The sequence below is a fragment of the Salvelinus fontinalis genome, chromosome 33, assembly GCF_029448725.1.
Source record: "Salvelinus fontinalis isolate EN_2023a chromosome 33, ASM2944872v1, whole genome shotgun sequence".
Taxonomy (NCBI): domain Eukaryota; kingdom Metazoa; phylum Chordata; class Actinopteri; order Salmoniformes; family Salmonidae; genus Salvelinus; species Salvelinus fontinalis.
Window position 1 is genome coordinate 34722077 of NC_074697.1, and position 27317 is coordinate 34749393.

Genomic DNA, 27317 nt, shown 5'->3' on the forward strand with positions numbered 1-27317 from the left:
GAATATTGTTACTGAATGCAGCTTGTGTGTGCTCTGTGCTCCCTCGCCCTGTTCAAATGATCAAAGGAAATAATGCTGGTGAGGAGTGGAACTGGACTGGTGTCTGATGGCCCTGTGTTTTCCATGTTGGAATTACAACCCTTCTTTTATGGAGTAAATCAAAAGCACAAGGGAATCTGAGATGTTATCGATAATAAATCAATTGGTTTCATGCATTTGTCTGTGTGTGTGTGTGTGTGTGTCTGAATGTGATTGTATTTCGTCATATCGCAAACATTTGTGATATCAGATAGGTTAAGATATTAAAAAGTAATTGGTGATTTTTTCGACAGTGTTGCATGATGGGAATCTAGTGGTTCACTGATATAATCTAGTAAACAAAATAAACTACTTTTTCACTACTCTGTGTGCAAGTGCATTCCTAAACGGCATTTAACGCAGGTCGATGTGATATGATATTATCAGAACACAAAGTGGTTACCGTTAGCGGAAAATGTTGGCACTGGAGAGACTTTTCCTCCACTAAGCAAAAGAGATACTGTAATCAAGAAGGTGGTTCAGCCGGTGTGGGGCTCAGCCATTGCACTCTGGCTGTGCTGACCCCTTGCGAATTTTCCAAATGTGTGAATCTCGATTGCAAAATTTATGGTAGTGCTCGTTTGCGCTTTACCCTGATGTCTTTGTTAATGATAAACCGATGCATGGCGGCAGGCTTAAAGATGACTTGAGTCAACTGACTGTGCTTATGGAGATCTTTGAAGTCAGTTGTGAAGGAGACTTTGTGGACCAATCGAAAGGTGGAAACATTTGTTTGTAAAATATTGTTGGCATTTTGTCGAAACATTATGTTGCGAAATGCAGCATTGTATTTATGCCACGCTGGTACTTCAATCAGGAGATAGTTGGGAAGCCACTCTAACCCCCCCCCCCCCGGTCATGATGTGTCATGCGCTTCCAATATGAAATTGTCCATACATGCATTCCTCCTTAGCACAGAACAATGCAATAGGTTTTCAACATCCAGAGCTTTTGTGTATTTATTGTGGCTAGTAGGATAGCTGCATGGGAAACTTTTGCTGATGATGTATTTGTCAGAAGTCATTGTATTTGTCCGTTTTTTCCCACAAGGCTGAAATTTGTGCCCTCGCTTAGAAATGTTTGCAAGGTTTGTTTGTATTTCATCCAACTATCTGTGCTAAAAAGTGATGGCTACAGTATATGTAATTTCTTCCACTTTTTGAGTGAGCCAAAGTTCAAGCTGCTTATCTAATTGGTGAGAATGCAACGTCTGTTTATCAGACTCACTTTGACTTTATATGGTGTGCAAAGAGATGCACCTTCGCTTACGGCCATACCAGCCTGAATACGCCCGATCTCGTCTGATCTCGGAAGCTAAGCAGGGTCGGGCCTGGTTAGTACTTGGATGGGAGACCGCCTGGGAATACCAGGTGCTGTAAGCCTTTTGTCCACTAGGGGGTGTTGCATTATTTCATCAGCAACACTGCCTCGTAGTAAGCATTTGTTGCTGAATTGACTAAATGCAGCCTCTATGGGCTAGTCTCCCCTGCCCTTTTAATACGATCAAAGTTCCTTGTGTTGTCAGGGAGCAACTGCCTTTTATTTATAAGACAAATAAGAATATTGTTACTGAATGCAGCTTGTGTGTGCTCTGTGCTCCCTCGCCCTGTTCAAATGATCAAAGGAAATAATGCTGGTGAGGAGTGGAACTGGACTGGTGTCTGATGGCCCTGTGTTTTCCATGTTGGAATTACAACCCTTCTTTTATGGAGTAAATCAAAAGCACAAGGGAATCTGAGATGTTATCGATAATAAATCAATTGGTTTCATGCATTTGTCTGTGTGTGTGTGTGTGTGTGTCTGAATGTGATTGTATTTCGTCATATCGCAAACATTTGTGATATCAGATAGGTTAAGATATTAAAAAGTAATTGGTGATTTTTTCGACAGTGTTGCATGATGGGAATCTAGTGGTTCACTGATATAATCTAGTAAACAAAATAAACTACTTTTTCACTACTCTGTGTGCAAGTGCATTCCTAAACGGCATTTAACGCAGGTCGATGTGATATGATATTATCAGAACACAAAGTGGTTACCGTTAGCGGAAAATGTTGGCACTGGAGAGACTTTTCCTCCACTAAGCAAAAGAGATACTGTAATCAAGAAGGTGGTTCAGCCGGTGTGGGGCTCAGCCATTGCACTCTGGCTGTGCTGACCCCTTGCGAATTTTCCAAATGTGTGAATCTCGATTGCAAAATTTATGGTAGTGCTCGTTTGCGCTTTACCCTGATGTCTTTGTTAATGATAAACCGTTGCATGGCGGCAGGCTTAAAGATGACTTGAGTCAACTGACTGTGCTTATGGAGATCTTTGAAGTCAGTTGTGAAGGAGACTTTGTGGACCAATCGAAAGGTGGAAACATTTGTTTGTAAAATATTGTTGGCATTTTGTCGAAACATTATGTTGCGAAATGCAGCATTGTATTTATGCCACGCTGGTACTTCAATCAGGAGATAGTTGGGAAGCCACTCTAACCCCCCCCCCCCCCCCCGGTCATGATGTGTCATGCGCTTCCAATATGAAATTGTCCATACATGCATTCCTCCTTAGCACAGAACAATGCAATAGGTTTTCAACATCCAGAGCTTTTGTGTATTTATTGTGGCTAGTAGGATAGCTGCATGGGAAACTTTTGCTGATGATGTATTTGTCAGAAGTCATTGTATTTGTCCGTTTTTTCCCACAAGTCTGAAATTTGTGCCCTCGCTTAGAAATGTTTGCAAGGTTTGTTTGTATTTCATCCAACTATCTGTGCTAAAAAGTGATGGCTACAGTATATGTAATTTCTTCCACTTTTTGAGTGAGCCAAAGTTCAAGCTGCTTATCTAATTGGTGAGAATGCAACGTCTGTTTATCAGACTCACTTTGACTTTATATGGTGTGCAAAGAGATGCACCTTCGCTTACGGCCATACCAGCCTGAATACGCCCGATCTCGTCTGATCTCGGAAGCTAAGCAGGGTCGGGCCTGGTTAGTACTTGGATGGGAGACCGCCTGGGAATACCAGGTGCTGTAAGCCTTTTGTCCACTAGGGGGTGTTGCATTATTTCATCAGCAACACTGCCTCGTAGTAAGCATTTGTTGCTGAATTGACTAAATGCAGCCTCTATGGGCTAGTCTCCCCTGCCCTTTTAATACGATCAAAGTTCCTTGTGTTGTCAGGGAGCAACTGCCTTTTATTTATAAGACAAATAAGAATATTGTTACTGAATGCAGCTTGTGTGTGCTCTGTGCTCCCTCGCCCTGTTCAAATGATCAAAGGAAATAATGCTGGTGAGGAGTGGAACTGGACTGGTGTCTGATGGCCCTGTGTTTTCCATGTTGGAATTACAACCCTTCTTTTATGGAGTAAATCAAAAGCACAAGGGAATCTGAGATGTTATCGATAATAAATCAATTGGTTTCATGCATTTGTCTGTGTGTGTGTGTGTGTGTGTCTGAATGTGATTGTATTTCGTCATATCGCAAACATTTGTGATATCAGATAGGTTAAGATATTAAAAAGTAATTGGTGATTTTTTCGACAGTGTTGCATGATGGGAATCTAGTGGTTCACTGATATAATCTAGTAAACAAAATAAACTACTTTTTCACTACTCTGTGTGCAAGTGCATTCCTAAACGGCATTTAACGCAGGTCGATGTGATATGATATTATCAGAACACAAAGTGGTTACCGTTAGCGGAAAATGTTGGCACTGGAGAGACTTTTCCTCCACTAAGCAAAAGAGATACTGTAATCAAGAAGGTGGTTCAGCCGGTGTGGGGCTCAGCCATTGCACTCTGGCTGTGCTGACCCCTTGCGAATTTTCCAAATGTGTGAATCTCGATTGCAAAATTTATGGTAGTGCTCGTTTGCGCTTTACCCTGATGTCTTTGTTAATGATAAACCGATGCATGGCGGCAGGCTTAAAGATGACTTGAGTCAACTGACTGTGCTTATGGAGATCTTTGAAGTCAGTTGTGAAGGAGACTTTGTGGACCAATCGAAAGGTGGAAACATTTGTTTTTAAAATATTGTTGGCATTTTGTCGAAACATTATGTTGCGAAATGCAGCATTGTATTTATGCCACGCTGGTACTTCAATCAGGAGATAGTTGGGAAGCCACTCTAACCCCCCCCCCCCCGGTCATGATGTGTCATGCGCTTCCAATATGAAATTGTCCATACATGCATTCCTCCTTAGCACAGAACAATGCAATAGGTTTTCAACATCCAGAGCTTTTGTGTATTTATTGTGGCTAGTAGGATAGCTGCATGGGAAACTTTTGCTGATGATGTATTTGTCAGAAGTCATTGTATTTGTCCGTTTTTTCCCACAAGGCTGAAATTTGTGCCCTCGCTTAGAAATGTTTGCAAGGTTTGTTTGTATTTCATCCAACTATCTGTGCTAAAAAGTGATGGCTACAGTATATGTAATTTCTTCCACTTTTTGAGTGAGCCAAAGTTCAAGCTGCTTATCTAATTGGTGAGAATGCAACGTCTGTTTATCAGACTCACTTTGACTTTATATGGTGTGCAAAGAGATGCACCTTCGCTTACGGCCATACCAGCCTGAATACGCCCGATCTCGTCTGATCTCGGAAGCTAAGCAGGGTCGGGCCTGGTTAGTACTTGGATGGGAGACCGCCTGGGAATACCAGGTGCTGTAAGCCTTTTGTCCACTAGGGGGTGTTGCATTATTTCATCAGCAACACTGCCTCGTAGTAAGCATTTGTTGCTGAATTGACTAAATGCAGCCTCTATGGGCTAGTCTCCCCTGCCCTTTTAATACGATCAAAGTTCCTTGTGTTGTCAGGGAGCAACTGCCTTTTATTTATAAGACAAATAAGAATATTGTTACTGAATGCAGCTTGTGTGTGCTCTGTGCTCCCTCGCCCTGTTCAAATGATCAAAGGAAATAATGCTGGTGAGGAGTGGAACTGGACTGGTGTCTGATGGCCCTGTGTTTTCCATGTTGGAATTACAACCCTTCTTTTATGGAGTAAATCAAAAGCACAAGGGAATCTGAGATGTTATCGATAATAAATCAATTGGTTTCATGCATTTGTCTGTGTGTGTGTGTGTGTGTGTCTGAATGTGATTGTATTTCGTCATATCGCAAACATTTGTGATATCAGATAGGTTAAGATATTAAAAAGTAATTGGTGATTTTTTCGACAGTGTTGCATGATGGGAATCTAGTGGTTCACTGATATAATCTAGTAAACAAAATAAACTACTTTTTCACTACTCTGTGTGCAAGTGCATTCCTAAACGGCATTTAACGCAGGTCGATGTGATATGATATTATCAGAACACAAAGTGGTTACCGTTAGCGGAAAATGTTGGCACTGGAGAGACTTTTCCTCCACTAAGCAAAAGAGATACTGTAATCAAGAAGGTGGTTCAGCCGGTGTGGGGCTCAGCCATTGCACTCTGGCTGTGCTGACCCCTTGCGAATTTTCCAAATGTGTGAATCTCGATTGCAAAATTTATGGTAGTGCTCGTTTGCGCTTTACCCTGATGTCTTTGTTAATGATAAACCGTTGCATGGCGGCAGGCTTAAAGATGACTTGAGTCAACTGACTGTGCTTATGGAGATCTTTGAAGTCAGTTGTGAAGGAGACTTTGTGGACCAATCGAAAGGTGGAAACATTTGTTTGTAAAATATTGTTGGCATTTTGTCGAAACATTATGTTGCGAAATGCAGCATTGTATTTATGCCACGCTGGTACTTCAATCAGGAGATAGTTGGGAAGCCACTCTAACCCCCCCCCCCCCCCCCCCCGGTCATGATGTGTCATGCGCTTCCAATATGAAATTGTCCATACATGCATTCCTCCTTAGCACAGAACAATGCAATAGGTTTTCAACATCCAGAGCTTTTGTGTATTTATTGTGGCTAGTAGGATAGCTGCATGGGAAACTTTTGCTGATGATGTATTTGTCAGAAGTCATTGTATTTGTCCGTTTTTTCCCACAAGGCTGAAATTTGTGCCCTCGCTTAGAAATGTTTGCAAGGTTTGTTTGTATTTCATCCAACTATCTGTGCTAAAAAGTGATGGCTACAGTATATGTAATTTCTTCCACTTTTTGAGTGAGCCAAAGTTCAAGCTGCTTATCTAATTGGTGAGAATGCAACGTCTGTTTATCAGACTCACTTTGACTTTATATGGTGTGCAAAGAGATGCACCTTCGCTTACGGCCATACCAGCCTGAATACGCCCGATCTCGTCTGATCTCGGAAGCTAAGCAGGGTCGGGCCTGGTTAGTACTTGGATGGGAGACCGCCTGGGAATACCAGGTGCTGTAAGCCTTTTGTCCACTAGGGGGTGTTGCATTATTTCATCAGCAACACTGCCTCGTAGTAAGCATTTGTTGCTGAATTGACTAAATGCAGCCTCTATGGGCTAGTCTCCCCTGCCCTTTTAATACGATCAAAGTTCCTTGTGTTGTCAGGGAGCAACTGCCTTTTATTTATAAGACAAATAAGAATATTGTTACTGAATGCAGCTTGTGTGTGCTCTGTGCTCCCTCGCCCTGTTCAAATGATCAAAGGAAATAATGCTGGTGAGGAGTGGAACTGGACTGGTGTCTGATGGCCCTGTGTTTTCCATGTTGGAATTACAACCCTTCTTTTATGGAGTAAATCAAAAGCACAAGGGAATCTGAGATGTTATCGATAATAAATCAATTGGTTTCATGCATTTGTCTGTGTGTGTGTGTGTGTGTGTCTGAATGTGATTGTATTTCGTCATATCGCAAACATTTGTGATATCAGATAGGTTAAGATATTAAAAAGTAATTGGTGATTTTTTCGACAGTGTTGCATGATGGGAATCTAGTGGTTCACTGATATAATCTAGTAAACAAAATAAACTACTTTTTCACTACTCTGTGTGCAAGTGCATTCCTAAACGGCATTTAACGCAGGTCGATGTGATATGATATTATCAGAACACAAAGTGGTTACCGTTAGCGGAAAATGTTGGCACTGGAGAGACTTTTCCTCCACTAAGCAAAAGAGATACTGTAATCAAGAAGGTGGTTCAGCCGGTGTGGGGCTCAGCCATTGCACTCTGGCTGTGCTGACCCCTTGCGAATTTTCCAAATGTGTGAATCTCGATTGCAAAATTTATGGTAGTGCTCGTTTGCGCTTTACCCTGATGTCTTTGTTAATGATAAACCGTTGCATGGCGGCAGGCTTAAAGATGACTTGAGTCAACTGACTGTGCTTATGGAGATCTTTGAAGTCAGTTGTGAAGGAGACTTTGTGGACCAATCGAAAGGTGGAAACATTTGTTTGTAAAATATTGTTGGCATTTTGTCGAAACATTATGTTGCGAAATGCAGCATTGTATTTATGCCACGCTGGTACTTCAATCAGGAGATAGTTGGGAAGCCACTCTAACCACCCCCCCCCCCCCCCCCCCCCCCCGGTCATAATGTGTCATGCGCTTCCAATATGAAATTGTCCATACATGCATTCCTCCTTAGCACAGAACAATGCAATAGGTTTTCAACATCCAGAGCTTTTGTGTATTTATTGTGGCTAGTAGGATAGCTGCATGGGAAACTTTTGCTGATGATGTATTTGTCAGAAGTCATTGTATTTGTCCGTTTTTTCCCACAAGGCTGAAATTTGTGCCCTCGCTTAGAAATGTTTGCAAGGTTTGTTTGTATTTCATCCAACTATCTGTGCTAAAAAGTGATGGCTACAGTATATGTAATTTCTTCCACTTTTTGAGTGAGCCAAAGTTCAAGCTGCTTATCTAATTGGTGAGAATGCAACGTCTGTTTATCAGACTCACTTTGACTTTATATGGTGTGCAAAGAGATGCACCTTTGCTTACGGCCATACCAGCCTGAATACGCCCGATCTCGTCTGATCTCGGAAGCTAAGCAGGATACGCCCGATCTCGTCTGATCTCGGAAGCTAAGCAGGGACGGGCCTGGTTAGTACTTGGATGGGAGACCGCCTGGGAATACCAGGTGCTGTAAGCCTTTTGTCCACTAGGGGGTGTGGCATTATTTCATCAGCATCACTGCCTTGTAGTAAGCATTTGTTGCTGAATTGACTAAATGCAGCCTCTATGGCACAGGTGTCAAACTCATTCCACGGAGGGCCGAGTGTCTGCGGGTTTTCGCTCCTCCCTTGTACTTGATTGATGAATTAACATCACTAATTAGTTAGGAACTCCCCACACCTGGTTGTCTAGGGCTTTATTGAAAGGAAAAACCAAAAACCTGCAGACACTAGGCCCTCCGTGGAATGAGTTTGACACCCCTGCTCTATGGGCTAGTCTCCCCTGCCCTTTTAATACGATCAAAGTTCCTTGTGTTGTCAGGGAGCAACTGCCTTTTATTTATAAGACAAATAAGAATATTGTTACTGAATGCAGCTTGTGTGTGCTCTGTGCTCCCTCGCCCTGTTCAAATGATCAAAGGAAATAATGCTGGTGAGGAGTGGAACTGGACTGGTGTCTGATGGCCCTGTGTTTTCCATGTTGGAATTACAACCCTTCTTTTATGGAGTAAATCAAAAGCACAAGGGAATCTGAGATGTTATCGATAATAAATCAATTGGTTTCATGCATTTGTCTGTGTGTCTGAATGTGATTGTATTTCGTCATATCGCAAACATTTGTGATATCAGATAGGTTAAGATATTAAAAAGTAATTGGTGATTTTTTTCGACAGTGTTGCATGATGGGAATCTAGTGGTTCACTGATATAATCTAGTAAACAAAATAAACTACTTTTTCACTACTCTGTGTGCAAGTGCATTCCTAAACGGCATTTAACGCAGGTCGATGTGATATGATATTATCAGAACACAAAGTGGTTACCGTTAGCGGAAAATGTTGGCACTGGAGAGACTTTTCCTCCACTAAGCAGAAGAGATACCGTAATCAAGAAGGTGGTTCAGCCGGTGTGGGGCTCAGTCATTGCACTCTGGCTGTGCTGACCCCTTGTGAATTTTCCAAATGTGTGAATCTCGATTGCAAAATTTATGGTAGTGCTCGTTTGTGCTTTACCCTGATGTCTTTGTTAATGATAAACCGTTGCATGGCGGCAGGCTTAAGGATGACTTCAGTCAACTGACTGTGCTTATGGAGATCTTTGAAGTCAGTTGTAAAGGAGACTTTGTGGACCAATCGAAAGGTGGAAACATTTGTTTGTAAAATATTGTTGGCATTTTGTCGAAACATTATGTTGCGAAATGCAGCATTGTATTTATGCCACGCTGGTACTTCAATCAGGAGATAGTTGGGAAGCCACTCTAACCCCCCCCCCCGGTCATGATGTGTCATGCGCTTCCAATATGAAATTGTCCATACATGCGTTCCTCCTTAGCACAGAACAATGCAATAGGTTTTCAACATCCAGAGCTTTTGTGTATTTATCGTGGCTAGTAGGATAGCTGCATGGGAAACTGTTGCTGATGATGTATTTGTCAGAAGTCATTGTATTTGTCCGTTTTTTCCCACAAGGCTGAAATTTGTGCCCTCGCTTAGAAATGTTTGCAAGGTTTGTTTGTATTTCATCCAACTATCTGTGCTAAAAAGTGATGGCTACAGTATATGTAATTTCTTCCACTTTTTGAGTGAGCCAAAGTTCAAGCTGCTTATCTAATTGGTGAGAATGCAATGTCTGTTTATCAGACTCACTTTGACTTTATATGGTGTGCCAAGAGATGCACGTTTGCTTACGGCCATACCAGCCTGAATACGCACCTGTTGTTGGGTAATTGACACAGGTGTGAGTGATTGCGCTGAGTCTGAGTGTTTGCTCCAGAGAGTTTGTGTTTGAGATTTTGGGCTTTTTGAAGTACAATCTCCTTTTTGTGAATTGATTAAGTTTTTGTTATAGTTTGGGGTTGTTCCCCGACAGCATATTGCTGTTTGGGGGACTTTCCTCCTGTCGTTTTTGAGGATGGATACAATGGCTTGGACCCACGCTGGTAAAAAGATGACGAATAAAGGAAACATGGAAAATGGCGCTACAACAAGACACAAGCAAAAGTATGAAAAGAATTTAACAGTGGCTGTGGAAATTATGGGAGAGGAGAAAAATACAATGATGGAGCTATTGAGAGGGATTAAAGAAGTTTGTGGACTGGTCTGCGGATGTCGGGTCAAAGATGAAAAACGATATGAAGTGACGCTATCAAGTGCGAGAGGGAAGGAAAAACTGATGGATGGATTTAAAATCCGGAGCTGTCGAATCATGGGAAAGGATCTTTCGCTGGATGAGATGGTTGTATCCTTCTTAAACCTCCCAGTATATATTACAGACGAGGACATCACAGAACGGCTAAGAGCATGGGGTGTGTCTGCTGTATCACCGGTGAAAAGGCGCTACTGGCCAGGGACGGAAGTTGCCGATGGGACGCGCTTCTGCAAAGTAAAGTTCACAGACACTGTGCGCTCGCTGCCATATTCGGCCAAATTTGAAACGATGGAAGGGGCTGAGTATTTTAGAGTAATACACGATCGTCAGGTGAAGGTCTGTAGGCTGTGTATCCAGCCAGGGCACGTGCTACGTGAGTGCCCTGATTTCGCATGTCATAAGTGTGGTGAGCAGGGGCATTACGCACGAGAGTGCAATGGGAGAGGAGAGCGCGGTTGTGTTGGATGCGGGAGGAGTGTTGCGCAGTGCTCATGTTCCCATGGTGAAGATGCTCATGACTTGGCATCACAGGTCTTCAGCGGAAATAGTGTCATGGAGGAGAGCGAGATGGAAGGAACGGGGGATGAGATCGGCATGAGCGAGCAGTCCCAGGGAGAGAGGGAGGGCGAAGAAGACCAGAGGCAGTCGGAGGATGAAGCAGAGACGGGGCCTTGTCCTGTAGGAAAGGAGGCATTAAAGGATGGAGGGATAAGTTCAAGCCTGGATGATGTGGAGTTGGAGGGCGTTCCTCGTGGAGAGGGGGGGGTAGAGTGGTTTGAAAAAGAAGCACATGGAGAGGCATTGGCTTCGGGTTCTGCAGGTGAAGTGGAGATCCCGACTGGGTCTGAAGTCCAGGGAGGCTACTCTAGGGAGGTGGATCCTGCAAGGGATGACTCTTATAAACGAAAAGGGTCGGAAGAAGAGCTGACGGAGGAAGAGAAGGAGCACATACAATCTCTACGGAGGGAGAGTAAAAGGAACATGATTACCAGGAAAAAAAAAAGGTAAAAGATCAATCAGGAAGGACTGGATTCATCCCCTCCTCTTTATATTCATAATGGTGAGAGTTGTATCTATCAACACTAATGGACTTCGTAGCAAAGAAAAGCTAGAGCTAGTGTTGGAAGCCTTTTCTGCGGACATACTATGTCTTCAGGAGACTCATTGGACTGAGCCGTATATGGACAATGTAAGGCAGAGATGGAATGGACAAATATACGTAAGTAATGGTACTGTGCGGGCATGTGGGGTAGCTATTTTGGTAAAACACAATGTTGTGTCTAATATAAATTTGTTATGTGCTGACACTGTGGGTCGAATGGTGGGAGTGGGTTTCACTTATCAAGATGTAGAGTACTCGTTATACAATGTGTATGCTCCTAATAAAGAAATTGATAGGAGGGTTATGTTTATGTCAATGGGGGGATTATGTGGGAAGAACTGTCTGCTTGTGGGAGATTTTAATGTATGGATGGATAGGCTAGATGCCTCAAGTAGCGCACATTTTGGCTCTGACTCATCTAGGGGAGCGCTAGTAAGGCTAATGCGGGATGAGGATTGGGTGGATATATGGAGGGAGAGGAATCCAGATAAGCGGGTGTTCTCTCGAAGACAAGTGGTGAGGGGTGAGCTCAAGCAGTCACGTATAGATTTGTGTCTCGCTCATAGAGAGGTTGCGCACTTGGTTGCGGGGGTAGAGTATTCTCAGACATTTTTTAGTGACCATGATGCTCTGCTTTTCCGGCTGGGTGCATCAGGGGAGGGGAGGGGGGGGGGGGGTTTGTGGTGTCTTAATGCCAGTCTGCTGAAGGATGAGGGGTTTAAGGCAGCAGTGAAAGAGTGTGTGAAAGACGCCGTGTCAGATCCTCTATTTGAGTCTGATGTGAGTGTGTGGTGGGAAGGATTAAAAGGGGAGTTCAAGAGGCTGGCAATATCTAGTGCAAGACAGGCAAATGTGTTAAGGAGGAGGGAGGAGAGGATTCTTAAATCCCGCCTGTTATTGGAATTAGAAAAGGTAGAAAACTGTCCAGGCTATGATGTTACAGAGTACCTGAGGGTGAGGGAGGAGTTGAGGGTAGTAGAGAGGCACAGGTGTATGGGGGCAGTGGTGAGGAGTAGAGCACAGTATGTGGTGGATGGGGAGAAGAATACTGCTTTTTTCCTGGGGTTAGAAAGGAGGATGCAGGAAAGGAGTTTTCTAACGGAGCTGTTAAATGAGAGAGGGGAGAGGGTGACAGATCTGGAAGGAATTTTAAATACAGTGCATTCCTTTTATAAGGGCTTATTTACGTCGGGCGGGGTAGATGAAGTGAGTATGAGAAGAGTGCTAGAAGCAGTGGAGGCTAGGGTGTCGACTGAGGATGCAGAGATGTGTGATGCTGATTTTACATTGGCAGAGATTAAAGCTGCTATCTTGGGCCTGAACTTAAATAAGAGCCCGGGTTCAGATGGTCTGACTGCAGAGTTTTACCGAGAGTTTAGGGACATACTGGCCCCACTGATGCTGCGTGTGTATGTGTGTATGGAGGAGAAGAGGGTAGTCCCTGAATCTTTAGCTATGGGTGTGTTGACTATGTTATATAAAGGGAAGGGGAGCAGACTGAAATTAGAGAACTACAGACCAATAACCCTTTTGAACTCAGACAATAAGGTGCTAGCTAAGATAATGGCAAATAGGTTGAATAAGGTGATGGGAAGCATCATAGCACCTACTCAGGCCTATGGAGTTCCAGGGCGGGATGTAGTGGACACCCTCTGCACTATCCGAGATGTAGTGAAGCAGATGTGGGAGGGGCGGTGCTCTGTCTAGATCTGAATAAAGCTTTTGATCGGGTGGAGCATCGGTTCCTATTAGAGGCTTTGGCAAGATTTGGGTTCGGGCCTCGTCTTAAAGAATGGGTGAAGCTTTTGTATGGGTCAGCTTGCAGTGTCGTTAAATGTAATGGTGTGCTAACTGATTCCTTTCCCCTGGGCAGGTCTGTTAGGCAGGGTTGTCCATTGTCTGCATTGCTATACAGCATCTCAGTAGAGCCTTTAGCGGCGTTTGTAAAGCGTGATGGAGGAGTGCATGGAGTGGACCTCCCGGGGGGAGTGTAATGCATCATTACACTCATTAATCATTACACTCATTAATGATCATGCATCATCATCATTATGCTGATGATACCACATGTACTGTGCGGGATGGAGAGAGTGTGAATTGTCTGATGAAGTGTTTTGATGTGTATGGGAGAGCTTCTGGGGCTAAGGTGAATGTAGAAAAGTCACAAATGTTATGTGCTGATGATAATGTTATAAGTACATGTAACATTCCTTTTAAGACTGTTAAGGGGCATGTGAGAATTTTAGGTGTGAATATTGGGGTAGATGAGCGGGAGGCGAGGGACTTAACTTGGACAGGGGTGATTAATAAAATAAAGACGACTTTAAATTGTTGGAAACAAAGGAAATTAAAATTGAGGGGGAAAGTGGTGGTGGTGAATGCATTGTTGATGTCCAAATGTGTGTATACCTTAGGGGTTATGGACATGCCGGAATGGGTTCTGAAGGGAATTAATAATTTAGTGTCTGATTTCCTGTGGGGTGGGAAGGGGGTGAAGATTGCTCACGATGTGATGATAGCAAATTATGATAGGGGTGGGTTGAGATTAATAGATCTGGAAGTGAAGTTAAAAGCCATGAGGGTTAAGAGAGTGCAACGGTTTTTGTATGGGGAGGAGGGTCAGGGGTGGAAGGAGTTTTTCAGACATTGGTTGCATAGGAGTGGAGGTTGTGGGGATTACGGGTTGTTAATGTGTTTTAAGCCTAGCATGTATGCAGAAGTGCCTGAGTTTTACCAGGAGGTGTTCAGGGCCTGGGCAGAGTTCTTACCGCAGGTAAGTTATGAGTGTGACTCTATAGGGGTGATTTTGAATATACCAGTTTTTCTGAACCCAATGCTGAAATCAGAGGGAAAGATGATGGAGAGTAAGGTAATAATGAAGGCAGGCATGATAAGAGTGAGGGACTTTAGGTATGAGGTGGTGCCGGGGTTCCTGCCTGATCAGGCGATCGTAGATACTGTCTGGGGTATAGATGAAGATGTCAGAAAAGGGACGGTGTTGCGAATGTATGAGAGGATAAAGGAGTGTGTTCCAGGGGAGTGGGTGAGGCTGCTGGACAGTCATTCGAGTAATGGAGTATTAGAGACCTTGCCTGAGATGAAGGTGAAATGTGGAGAAACCATGCAAGCCTTATCCTCTACTCAGGTGAGGGCCTTATACTGGGCGATTATTACCAGGAAGGTCAGAGCGCCGGCATCGGAGAAAGTGTGGAGGCAAGTTTTTCCAGGGATGGAAGTTGAGACGTTGTGGGAAAACATGGTAGTGAGGCTCAACAGTCTAGAATGTACCCATTTTGACTTTATGTTGAGGCACAACCGTGTTTTTACTAAGGTGGTGTTACATCAGGTAGACAGGTCAGTGTCTCGTGTGTGTGATGTATGTAGAGATGAGGATGAAAATCTGATGCACATGATGTTTGAATGTGTTGATGTGGCGGGGTTTTATGTGAGGTTGAGGGAAATGTTAGAAAGGTACTGGGGAGAAGAGATAATAGGTGGGGTTGATTGGAGGTGGTTGGTATTGTTTGGAGTGGGTCAGCATGTGAGGGGGGTGAATATTGTATTGTTGAATTTTATGCTATCACATGCAAGGTATGCGGTATATTCTAGGAGGAACTTGGCAAGGTTTGAGGGAAAGAGGGTGACAGTGTGGAAGGTATTTGAAGGATTGATAAGGAAGGATGTAGATTTGATGTATAGGTCTAAGCAGGAGGATTTTGAGAGGGTGTTTATGAAGGATTGTGGATTTATTACTGTGGGGGAGGATGGTGGTTTGGTGTATGGGTTTTGATGTGTAAAGTGTTGGAGATATTATTTTTTATTTATTTTTATATTTTTTTATTTTTTTTGTGGAATTTGTCTTAATAAAGTCTTGTATGCATTGGTTGTATAATTCTGGTATTTTAATTTCTTTGGGTTCTTTGATTTGATAGGGGGTGAATTGTTTGCCTGCCTATGTTTAGAAATGTATTGATTGAAATGGTTTTTGCATATTGAATTTGTAAATATTGTAAAAAAAGAATTTTTTATAATAAAAAAAAAAAAAAAAAAAAAAAATACGCCCGATCTCGTCTGATCTCGGAAGCTAAGCAGGGTTGGGCCTGGTTAGTACTTGGATGGGAGACCGTCTGCGAATACCAGGTGCTGTAAGCATTTTGTCCACTAGGGGGTGTTGCATTATTTCATCAGCAACACTGCCTTGTAGTAAGCATTTGTTGCTGAATTGACTAAATGCAGCCTCTATGGGCTAGTCTCCCCTGCCCTTTTAATACGATCAAAGTTCCTTGTGTTGTCAGGGAGCAACTGCCTTTTATTTATAAGACAAATAAGAATATTGTTACTGAATGCAGCTTGTGTGTGCTCTGTGCTCCCTCGCCCTGTTCAAATGATCAAAGGAAATAATGCTGGTGAGGAGTGGAACTGGACTGGTGTCTGATGGCCCTGTGTTTTCCATGTTGGAATTACAATCCTTCTTTTATGGAGTAAATCAAAAGCACAAGGGAATCTGAGATGTTATCGATAATAAATCAATTGGTTTCATGCATTTGTCTGTGTGTGTGTGTGTGTGTGTCTGAATGTGATTGTATTTCGTCATATCGCAAACATTTGTGATATCAGATAGGTTAAGATATTAAAAAGTAATTGGTGATTTTTTCGACAGTGTTGCATGATGGGAATCTAGTGGTTCACTGATATAATCTAGTAAACAAAATAAACTACATTTTCACTACTCTGTGTGCAAGTGCATTCCTAAACGGCATTTAACGCAGGTCGATGTGATATGATATTATCAGAACACAAAGTGGTTACCGTTAGCGGAAAATTTTGGCACTGGAGAGACTTTTCCTCCACTAAGCAAAAGAGATACTGTAATCAAGAAGGTGGTTCAGCCGGTGTGGGGCTCAGCCATTGCACTCTGGCTGTGCTGACCCCTTGCGAATTGTCCAAACGATTGCAAAATTTATGGTAGTGCTCGCTTGCGCTTTACACTGATGTCTTTGTTAATGATAAACCGTTGCATGGCGGCAGGCTTAAAGATGACGTGAGTCAACTGACTGTGCTTATGGAGATCTTTGAAGTCAGTTGTGAAGGAGACTTTGTGGACCAATCGAAAGGTGGAAACATTTGTTTGTAAAATATTGTTGGCATTTTGTCGAAACATTATGTTGCGAAATGCAGCATTGTATTTATGCCACGCTGGTACTTCAATCAGGAGATAGTTGGGAAGCCACTCTAACCCCCCCCCCGGTCATGATGTGTCATGCGCTTCCAATATGAAATTGTCCATACATGCGTTCCTCCGTTGCACAGAACAATGCAATAGGTTTTCAACATCCAGAGCTTTTGTGTATTTATTGTGGCTAGTAGGATAGCTGCATGGGAAACTTTTGCTGATGATGTATTTGTCAGAAGTCATTGTATTTGTCCGTTTTTTCCCACAAGGCTGAAATTTGTGCCCTCGCTTAGAAATGTTTGCAAGGTTTGTTTGTATTTCATCCAACTATCTGTGCTAAAAAATGATGGCTACAGTATATGTAATTTCTTCCACTTTTTGAGTGAGCCAAAGTTCAAGCTGCTTATCTAATTGGTGAGAATGCAATGTCTGTTTATCAGACTCACTTTGACTTTATATGGTGTGCCAAGAGATGCACCTTTGCTTACGGCCATACCAGCCTGAATGCGCATTTCCTGATTGGAGAAGTGACGACAGGTGCGAGTATTTGAGCTGTGAGTAAGTGTTTGCTGGAGAGTGTTTGCTCGAGAGCTATTTTTGTTAATTAATTGGTTTTTGAAATATATATTTTTTTGTTCTTGCATTTGAATACTTTTAAGTTTGGTTAGTCTTCCCCCCTTGCAGTTTTGCTGCTTGGGGGAGAGTTTTCTTTTCGGATTCATATTTTTTTGAATTGCTATGACGGACAACATGGAAACGATAAACGGAATGGACAAGGACAACGAAAATGCGCAACGGAAGAAAAATGAAGGTAAAGAAGGAATGAAATATGGAAAAGAATACACGGTGGCAATTGAGTTGGAAGGAGAAGACAAAGTGACGACAATGGAACTACTGCGAGCAATTAAGGAGGTGTGTGGAGAGGTGGTGGGATGCCGAATGAAAGGAGAAAAGAAGTATGAAGTTACGATGAGGAATGAAAAAGGAAAAGAACGGCTAATGGATGGAATACGGATAAAGGACACCAAGATACTGGCGAGAGATATTAATGTGAAGGAAGTGGTGGTGTCGTTCATGAATCTCCCAGTATATGTAGAAGATGGTGTGATACTGGGCAAGCTGAGTAGCTGGGGAGTGGAGGCTGTCTCGGAGATAAGGAGGAGAGTTTGGCCAGGAACGGAGGTGGTTGACGGGACACGTTTCTGCAAGGTCAAATTCACAGGAAAAGTGACATCATTACCTTATTCTACAAGAATTGAGACGTTGGAGGGAGCAGAATATTTCAGAGTCATTCATGACAAACAGGTCAGAGTGTGTCGTATGTGTATTCAACCAGGGCACATAGTTAAAGACTGCCCGGAATTTAAGTGCTTTAAGTGTGGCAATCAAGGACACTATGCGAGAGAATGTGATGGAGAGAAGGAAAGGAATTTTTGTGGTAGATGCAGAAAGAGATTGGCGGAGTGCAACTGTGGAGAGGTTATGGCTGAAGAGGGGAGTCAAGCACTATTCGAGGAAGCAGTGGTATTGACGCAAGAAGGAGAAGAAGATGGAGGAGAGGACGTGGTGGAAGGCGGAGAGACGGAGGAAGGAAGAAGGAAGAAGGACCAGAAGATAAATGAAATTGGGAGCAGTATGGATTCGGAAATAAGAAGAGGGAGTTTTCAGGAAGAGGGGGGGGAGTGGATTGGCGGGAAGCACGGGGGACTCACAGGTTTTGGGGGAAAGCACAGCACTAACAAGTACCTCGGGGGGTGAAGAAATGGAGAGGGGTTCGAGTTTGATGACAATAACAGAAACGACAACGATGGCTATACATGAGACGGAGATGAACACGGGGAGCACAACGATGACAATACCAGAGACGGAGATGAACACGGGGAGCACAACGGATGTGGGTGTCAAGAAGTTGAGTTGGCTGGATAACATGGTCTTGGAGGAGATATCAGACACGGATGATGGGGAAAAGATTGAAAGAACGAGGGAAGGATACAGAAAGAGGAAAGCGGGGGGAAGAGGGGGAGAGAAAGGGTGGAAGAGGAAAGAAACTGGATAACAGGTAGAGGATAATGAAATTATATTTTCTTATTTTCTTATTTATTAGAATGGTAAATATAATGTCAATAAATGCAAATGGTTTGAGAACAATGGGAAAATTTAATAGAATAGTACAAATGAAGAATTCAGATATTTTATGTATTCAAGAGACGCACTGGGATAATGTGTGTTTCAGAAGTAAAAAAAATATGGAGCGATTTTATTTATGTAAACAATTGCAGGGGAAATTCAAGTGGGGTTGCAATTTTATTAAGGAAGGATGTAGTAGAAAATGTGAAGAAGATATATAATGATAATAATGGGAGGATTTTAATTTTGGATTTTGAATATATGAATAGGGTTTTTAGGATTATAAATATTTATGCGCCGAATAATGAGATAGAGCGAAAGAATTTATTTTTAGGATTAGGGAAATGGTGCAAGGGTAACTGTATTTTAGTAGGGGATTTTAATGTTAAAATTAATAGACTAGATATGAAAAGAGGAGCTATTTTTAGAAATGACGTTTCTAGGGGGGTCTTAAGGAAGATTATGTTTGAAAACAGTTTGATTGATATATGGAGGGATGAGAATCCGAACAAGAGAGGCATTTCTAGAAGGCAGGTGGTTTTAGGGGAGTTGAAACAGACGCGAATAGATTTGGTTTTAGTAAATGAAGGGTTAAGGGATTTTATAAAAGATATTAAGTATGTTTTTACAACTTTTAGTGATCATGCTGCGTTGGTATTTTCTTGCGGAGTAAGGACACCTACTAAATCTGGTGGGCTGTGGTGTTTAAATAATAGCTTGCTAGAGGAGGAAAATTATATTGAGATGATATCAGAATGTATTGGGAAAGCCAAAAGACAGCAGTTAATGGAGGAGAATATGGGGTTGTGGTGGGAGGAGCTGAAAATCAAATGTAAGGAATTGACTATAAAATATGCAGTTAAGAGGAATTCTTTTTTGAAAAAGAAGGAGAGGGAACTACGTAAGAAGGTTCAACATGAACTTGAGTGTATAGAAAAGGATGAAGATCATGGGGTGGAGGATTATTTACTGGCTAAGGATGCACTTGATGAATATGAGAAGAAGAAATGTTATGCGGCGATTGTAAGGAGTAGAGTGCAATATGCGATAGAGGGGGAAAGGTGTACTTCATTTTTCTTGAATTTAGAAAAAAGAAGGCAAGAGAAGATTTATATTACGGAGTTAATTAATGATAAAGGGGAAAAGGTTAATGATTTGGTGGGGATTCTGGATACGGTCGAGAGATATTATGAATGTTTATTTAAAAAAGAAGAGGTTAATGATTCATGTATGGATAAGGTGCTTGATCATGTGGATACTAAGTTAACAGAAGGGGAAAAAAACATGTGTGATGAAGATATGAGTCTAACTGATATTAAGGAGGCCATATTAGCTGCTAATAGCAATAGGAGTCCGGGGTCTGATGGCCTAACTGCGGAATTTTATAAAGCTTTTGCAGATTTGTTGGCTCCACTTTTAAAAAACTGTATGAATATATTGAAAAGGCTCAAGTGGTGCCAGATTCGCTGGCCACAGGAGTTTTAACCATACTGTATAAAAATAAAGGGAGTCGTGTAAATTTGGATAATTATCGACCGTTGACACTTTTAAATTGTGATTATAAGATCTTAGCCAAGGTCTTAGCTAATAGAGTTAAGAAAGTTATGGGAGGAGTAATAGCAGAGACACAAGGATATAGTGTACCAGGGAGGGATATTTCTGACACAGTGGGAACAATAAGGGATGTGATAAAGCATATGGGGGAGGAAGGGGGGTTTGTGATGAGTTTGGATCTAAATAAGGCTTTTGATAGAGTTGATCATTCCTTTTTATTGCGTACACTTGGGAAATTTGGTTTTGGTGAAAGAATGATAGGTTGGATTAGATTACTGAATGGATCTGCAAGGAGCAGAGTAAAATGTAATGGGATTTTAACAGATTATTTTCCTCTGGAGAGATCTGTTAGGCAGGGATGTCCGTTATCAGCTGCTCTTTATAGTTTATCGGTGGAGCCGTTTGCAGCAATGATTAAAGCAAACAAATTAATTCGAGGTATACGGATACCGGATGGGGGGGAGAGTGTTATACAGCAATATGCGGATGATACTACATGTACTGTGATAGATGTTGAAAGTGTGAAGAATGTAATGGAGTGTTTTGAGGTATATGGCAAGGCATCAGGGGCAAAACTTAATGTTGAAAAATCTGAAATAATGTATGTGGGGATAGATGAAAAAGTGGACTGTGGATTCCCTTTCAAAAAGGCTGAAGGTTATATAAAGACTTTAGGGGTGGTTTTGGGGGTGGATAAAGAAGGGACGAGAGATGAGACATGGACTGGGGTTTTGAATAAAATAAAACATACTCTATCCTATTGGAAGGCAAGAAAACTGTTTTTGAGGGGGAAAGTGGTGGTGATTAATTCATTGGTGGCATCCAAATGTATCTATGTTTTAGGTTCGTTGGATATGCCACAATGGGTGTTAATAAAATAATTCAATGGTTTGGTTACAGAATTCCTATGGGAGGGAAAGGGGACTAGGATTGCAAGGGCAACTCTTATCTCGGATTTAAAGGATGGGGGGGTTGAAATTGGTGGATTTGGATGTGAAGAGAAAAGCAATGAGAATAAAAACTGTGCAAAAATACTTATATGGGGAGGTAGATTATGGATGGAAAAGGTTCTTTAAATATTTTTTGTATAGAAGTGGGGGTTGTGAAGAAAGTGGATTATTGATGTCATGGAAGAAGGATATGTTGGAGGGTTTGCCTGAGTTCTATAAGGAGGTGTTCTTGGCATGGGGGGAATTTCTTCCTCAGGTTGAGTACACATGTACAAATAAGGACAACATATTTAATCAACCTGTGTTTTTGAATCCAAAAATAGAGAGTGGTGGGAAGGTGTTGTACAACAAATTGTTTATGAAGGCGGGGTTAATATTAGTAAAAGATTTTCTTTATGAGGTTATACCTGGTTTTTTAAGGGGGCAGGCAATTCTAGATACTGTGTGGGAGTTTGATGATACAGTGGAGAGAAATGTAATATTAAAGATATACGAAAGAATTAAATTATGCATTCCGGGTGAGTGGATAAAAGTGATAAATGGGGAGGGGGAATATGAGGACTTGTATGTGATGCCAAGTCTCTATGTGGGTAAAGGATTGGGGAAACAATTATTATCAAAAGTAACACAGAAAAGAATGTACAAGTGTATGTTGAAGTCTGTGTGTGTGAGGCCTGCGGCTGAGAGGATGTGGAGAAAATTGTTTATTGATTTGGATGTTTCTTTGATGTGGGAGAATTTGGTTTTGTTTGGGAATAAACGAAATTGTGAGAACATGGATTTTATGTTACGGCATAATCGTATATACACAAATATTATTTTACATCAGATAAACCGCGATGTACGGCGGGAATGTGATGTGTGTATGATGAAGCCAGAGTCTTTGATGCATTTATTTGTTGAATGTCCATGTCTGACAGATTTTTTCAATAAAGTAAAACTTTTGTTGTGGAGGCACTGGAGAAAAGAGTTTATAGAAAGTTTTGAATGGGATAGACTAATATTATTTGGAGTAGTGGGGAAATGTTTGGGTGTGAATGTGTACCTGTTGAATCTTGTTTTGAGTTTTGTGAGGTATGCAATTTACTGTAGAAGGAATATGAAACATTTTGAAGGGAAAAAGGTGAATGTTTGGGTAATCTTTACAGCAGGTTTAAGAAAGCAGGTGGAATTAATGTATAATGCAAAACTAGAGAAATTTGAAAGTATGTTTATAAAGGGGAGTACTTTGGTGTCTATGGAGGAGGGAGGAGGGGGATTTAGGGTTAACTTCTGAAATGGTGTATGTATAATGTTTATTAGATTATGTATTTTAAGTTGATTAGTGAATAAGGATGGTGTAATTATGTTTTATTTGTTGTAATGTTTTGTTGATTTTGTTTTTTTTGTAATATGGGTTGTTGGTGTTTTGGAAAATTGGTTTTGTTTCTGATGTACAGGGAGTGAATTTGGTTGAAGGATTGTTGGTGGTTATGTGATTTGGTTGTAAATTACTTTGACATTTTTTATAATAAAAAAATTAAAAAAATACGCCCGATCTCGTCTGATCTCGGAAGCTAAGCAGGGTCGGACCTGGTTAGTACTTGGATGGGAGACCGCCTGGGAATACCAGGTGCTGTAAGCATTTTGTCCACTAGGGTGTCCTCTTGCATTATTTCATCAGCATCGCTGCCTTGTAGTAAGCATTTGATGCCGAATTGACTAAATGCAGCTTCTATGGGCTAGTCTCCCATGCCCTTTTAATACAATCAAAGTTCCTTGTGCTGCCAGGGAGCATCTGCCTTTTATTTATAAGACAAATAAGAATATTGTTACTGAATGCAGCTTGTGTGTGCTTTGTGCTCCCTCACCCTGTTCAAATGATTAAAGGAAATACTGCTGGTGAGGAGTGGAACTGGACTGGTGTCTGATGGCCCTGTGTTTTCCATGGTGGAATTACAACCCTTCTTTTAACGGTGTAAATCAAAAGTACAAGAGAATGTGAGATGTTATCGATAATAAATCAATTGGTTTCATGCATTTGTCTGTGTGTGTGTGTGTGTGTGTGTGTGTGTGTGTGTGTGTGTGTGTGTCTGAATGTGATTGTATTTCGTCATATCGCATACATTTGTGATATAAGACAGGTTAAGATATTCAAAAGCTATTGGTGATTTTTTTACAGTGTTGCATGATGGGAATCTAGTGGTTCACTGATATAATCTAGGAAACAAAATAAACTACTTTTTCACCACTCTGTCTGCAAGTGCATTCCTAAACGGCATTTAACGCAGGTCGATGTGATGTGGTATGATCAGAACACAAAGTGGTTACCTTCAGCCGAAAATGTTGTCACTGGAGAGACTTGCCCTCCACCGATGTGTGTAACTCATACTTACCTGGCAAGGGAGATACCGTGATCAAGAAGGCGGTTCACCCAGGGCGAGGCTCAGCCATTGCACTCCGGCTGTGCTGACCCCTGCGAATTTCCCAAATGTGGAAATCTCGATTGCATAATTTATGGTAGTGGGGGACTGCGTCCGCGCTCTCCCCTGATCGCTTGTTTAATGACAAACCGTTGCTTGGCGCCAGGCTTGAGGATGACTTGAGTCGATTGCCCGTGCTTATGGAGATCTTTCAAGTCAGTTGAGAAAGACACTTTGTGGACCAATTGAAAGGTAGAAACATTTGTTTGTAGCAAAACATTGTTGACATTTTGTGGAAACATCATGTTGCCAAATGCATGACTTTATGTGGTGTACCAAGAGTTGTTCTTTCGCTTACGGCCATACCAGCCTGAATACGCCCCTTTTTGGAAGTTTCAGGAAGTGAATGAGCAGCAGGTGTTGGATTGTTTGTAGAGAGAAAATCGTGTTTGGTTTTGCTGGTTTATATACTTTAAGTTTGGAAGTTTGTGTGGGGAGTGTAGCTTATTTTCTTTGTAAATATTTGCGTTTTTATCCCCCAACGGCGTGAGCTGTTTGGGGGATTCTAAGTAAAATAATTGGACGGATACAATGGCTTCGACTTTAAGAATAACAACAACAATGAGAATGGACAACGGAGAGAAAAGAACGTCGAATGAAGATTTAAGGAGAAGAAAATATGAGAAAGAATTGACGGTGAACGTGGAAGTTATTGGAGAAGAAAAAATAACAACGATGGAATTGCTGAGAGGAATAAAAGAAGTATGTGGAATGATATTGGGATGTAGAATGAAGGACAGAAATAAGTACGAAATAACCATGTCACACGCGAAAGGAAAAGAAAGACTACTAGACGGGCTAAAAATAAAGAGCTGTCAAATAATGGCGAAAGAACTGGGAAATGATGAACTTGTGGTGTCATTTTTGATCCTGCCGGCATATATTACGGATGAGGAAATACATGACAAATTACAAGGATGGAATGTGAACGCAACAACACCAATCAAGAGGAGGATGTGGCCAGGAACGGACATTGTGGACGGGACGAGATTTTGTAAGGTGAAGTTTACGGACAGTGTGCAATCATTACCTTACTCAACCAAATTCAATACTGTAGAAGGATTTGAATATTTCCGAGTGATCCACGATAACCAAGTTAAGGTATGTAGACTATGTATTCAACCGGGACACATACTCAAAGAATGTCCAGAAATTGTATGTCATAAATGTGGTGAACAAGGACATTATGCCAGAGAATGTTCGAACATCGGTGATATGTGTAGAAGGTGTGACAGACCTAAGGACAGATGTAAATGTAAGAAGGAAAATGATGTCTTATTTCTGCAAACACTGGACCTCATTACTGAAGAAGAGGTTGAGAGGAGTGAGACTATGGAGGGGGAGGAAGAGAGTGATATGGAAAGTGTGTCGCAGGTGATTCCAGAGACAGCTATAGATATGCTTGGAGAGTATGTAATGCCTTCTGGCAGTACTCGAGACGCAGTCTTGGTCTCTGCTGCTGACAAGGTGGAGCAGCAGCAAATGATTGGTGAATTGGATACACAGGTAGAGATGGTGCAAGGTGCTTCTCAGGTGCCTGAACCAGCTTTAAACCTGTGTGAAAATGAAACCAAGGAGAGGGCTGGGTCCACTGGAGTTGATGGCACTGTTAAACAATGTTTTACAAAGGGCTTGGATGTTGCTCCCCTTACAAGTACAAGTCAGGAGTCAGACGAAGAAATAGATATTGAGGATTTTCAGCGGTTTGCTAGAAATAAGAGATCATTAGTGAAAGCTAAGGAGGTGGCGGGATCTGGAAAAAAGAAAAAGTCTATTTTGAAATGACATGTTTGTTTTTGGCTATATTTCTGTATATATTAACAATGATTAGAGTTGCATCAATAAATGGCAACAGTTTAAGAAATATGAACAAATTGGAGCAGGTTTTGGTGTCTGTTGAAACGGACATGTGGTGTTTTCAAGAGACTAATTGGACGGACGCCAAAATGCTGGAGATTAAGAGCAAATGGTCTGAGCTCATTTTTTGTAGTCACGGAAGTGATAAAACATGTGGAGTGGCTATTTTGGTAAAAAATGATGTGGTTAAAAATGTCAAGCAGGTATATGCAGATAATCAGGGAAGAATTATTGTTATTGAGTTTGAAGTGCAAAATGTAATTTTCCGTCTAATTAATGTTTATGCTTCGAATATTGAAGCGGAAAGGAGAGATATGTTTAATAATCTAAGAACACTGTGTTCAGAGAACTGTATACTAGTAGGAGATTTTAACGTGAAGTGTACTAGGATGGATGTCTCGAGATGTGATAGTTTCAGACATGATTCGTCTAGAAATGCTTTACGGGAATTAATGAATAAGGAAAATCTTGTAGATATATGGAGGGCTGAAAATGTAAATAGAAGAGAGTTTTCGAGAAGGCAGGTGGTGTTAAATGAACTGAAACAAAGTAGAATTGATTTATGTTTAGCAAAAGTAGATGTGGTACAGCAGGTTCAGAAGATGACATATAATTTTACAGCATACAGTGATCATGCAGTAATGTCATTTCAGATAGGTTTTGCTGTGGAGATGGGGGGGGAGGTGTCTGGTGTTTAAATGCCAGTCTGTTAAAGGAAGAAAGTTATATAAAGGAAATTGTTGAATGTATCGAGGATGAAATGTCTAATGTACTGTTAAAAGAGAATGTGTGTTTATGGTGGGAGGAAGTGAAAGTTAAAGTAAAAAACAGGAGTATTAGGTACTCTAAAAATCGTAACCGTTTAGATAAGCAGAAAGAAAAAATGCTTAGAAATAGGATGTTACATGAACTTGAAAAGGCTGATGCTGATCCAGACTATGTTGTTGTGAACTATTTGAAAATCCATGCAGAGCTAGGGTTTTATGAAAAAAAGAAATGTTTAGGGGCTATTGTTAGGAGTAAGGCACAGTACGCCTTGGAGGGAGAGAAATGTACTTCCTTTTTTCTGGGGCTTGAAAAACGAAAGAAATTTAAGAGTTATATTGTAGAATTAGAAAATGAAAAAGGTGTAAAGGTAAATGATTTTGTTGACATCTTAGATTCAGTTGAATCCTTTTACAGAAATCTTTATAAAAAGAATGATGTGGACAAAGTGTGTGTTGCAAAAGTGTTGGAGAAAATCAGTGCCAAAGTATCTCAGGCAGATAGAATGATGTGTGATGAAGATATTTCAATTGTGGAAATCAAGAAAGCAATTGAGAACACTCAAGGAAATAAAAGTAATAAAAATAAAATAAAAAAATTAAATGAAATAAAATAAAATTAGAAGACAAACATTAGGAAGAGGAAAAGGTCAAATGGGTACCAACTAGGAGCAGGATGAGAGCAGTAGGAAGAAAAATAAGGGAAATTATTGAAACACCACAGCGGAGGTAAAGACAGGGAAAAGGGAGAGGTGAAAAAGAAGCGGGGAGTCAGTGCAAACAAGGGTGTACAAGGGGGGGATGGTTCATTGGCTGAGGGATGGTACTGCTCGGCCAATCAGGGCCAAGGCTGTCCGGGGCGTGGGTTCAGGAGACTCACGGTAGGGCTTGTTCCTTCACCCCACAGGGGGAGGAGGGGCACCTGTGAACTTCTTACACGTGAGGGCCTGTACGAATCACCTGTTTAGCAAAACCATTTAACAACAAAACACTCAGCCAAATACCACTCTCAGTCTCTCCACATTGGACCAGCTACAAGGAATTCAAATCAAAACCCCAGGAAAACATGCATTTCAGAGGGTGGACGTCAAA

At 41.5% G+C, this 27317-nt stretch overlaps 5 non-coding genes and 6 pseudogenes across 5 annotated transcripts; all 11 read left to right on the top strand.

Annotated features, from left to right (window-relative positions):
- The first annotated feature begins 519 nt into the window (after positions 1-519).
- LOC129832577 (U1 spliceosomal RNA) lies at positions 520-669 on the top strand (annotated as a pseudogene).
- Positions 670-1341: 672 nt separating this feature from the next.
- LOC129832567 (5S ribosomal RNA) lies at positions 1342-1460 on the top strand. The gene has a single exon (XR_008755960.1). It is a non-coding gene; the product is annotated as a 5S ribosomal RNA (ribosomal RNA).
- A 695-nt stretch (positions 1461-2155) lies between these two features.
- LOC129832578 (U1 spliceosomal RNA) lies at positions 2156-2305 on the top strand (annotated as a pseudogene).
- A 676-nt stretch (positions 2306-2981) lies between these two features.
- Positions 2982-3100, top strand: LOC129832568 (5S ribosomal RNA). The gene has a single exon (XR_008755961.1). It is a non-coding gene; the product is annotated as a 5S ribosomal RNA (ribosomal RNA).
- Positions 3101-3795: 695 nt separating this feature from the next.
- LOC129832579 (U1 spliceosomal RNA) lies at positions 3796-3945 on the top strand (annotated as a pseudogene).
- Positions 3946-4617: 672 nt separating this feature from the next.
- On the top strand, positions 4618-4736 carry LOC129832569 (5S ribosomal RNA). Its single transcript, XR_008755962.1, has one exon. It is a non-coding gene; the product is annotated as a 5S ribosomal RNA (ribosomal RNA).
- Positions 4737-5431: 695 nt separating this feature from the next.
- On the top strand, positions 5432-5581 carry LOC129832580 (U1 spliceosomal RNA; annotated as a pseudogene).
- Positions 5582-6260: 679 nt separating this feature from the next.
- Positions 6261-6379, top strand: LOC129832570 (5S ribosomal RNA). Its single transcript, XR_008755963.1, has one exon. It is a non-coding gene; the product is annotated as a 5S ribosomal RNA (ribosomal RNA).
- A 695-nt stretch (positions 6380-7074) lies between these two features.
- On the top strand, positions 7075-7224 carry LOC129832582 (U1 spliceosomal RNA; annotated as a pseudogene).
- A 686-nt stretch (positions 7225-7910) lies between these two features.
- Positions 7911-8067, top strand: LOC129832572 (5S ribosomal RNA; annotated as a pseudogene).
- A 15442-nt stretch (positions 8068-23509) lies between these two features.
- On the top strand, positions 23510-23673 carry LOC129832574 (U1 spliceosomal RNA). Its single transcript, XR_008755966.1, has one exon. It is a non-coding gene; the product is annotated as a U1 spliceosomal RNA (small nuclear RNA).
- The last annotated feature ends 3644 nt before the right edge of the window (positions 23674-27317 follow it).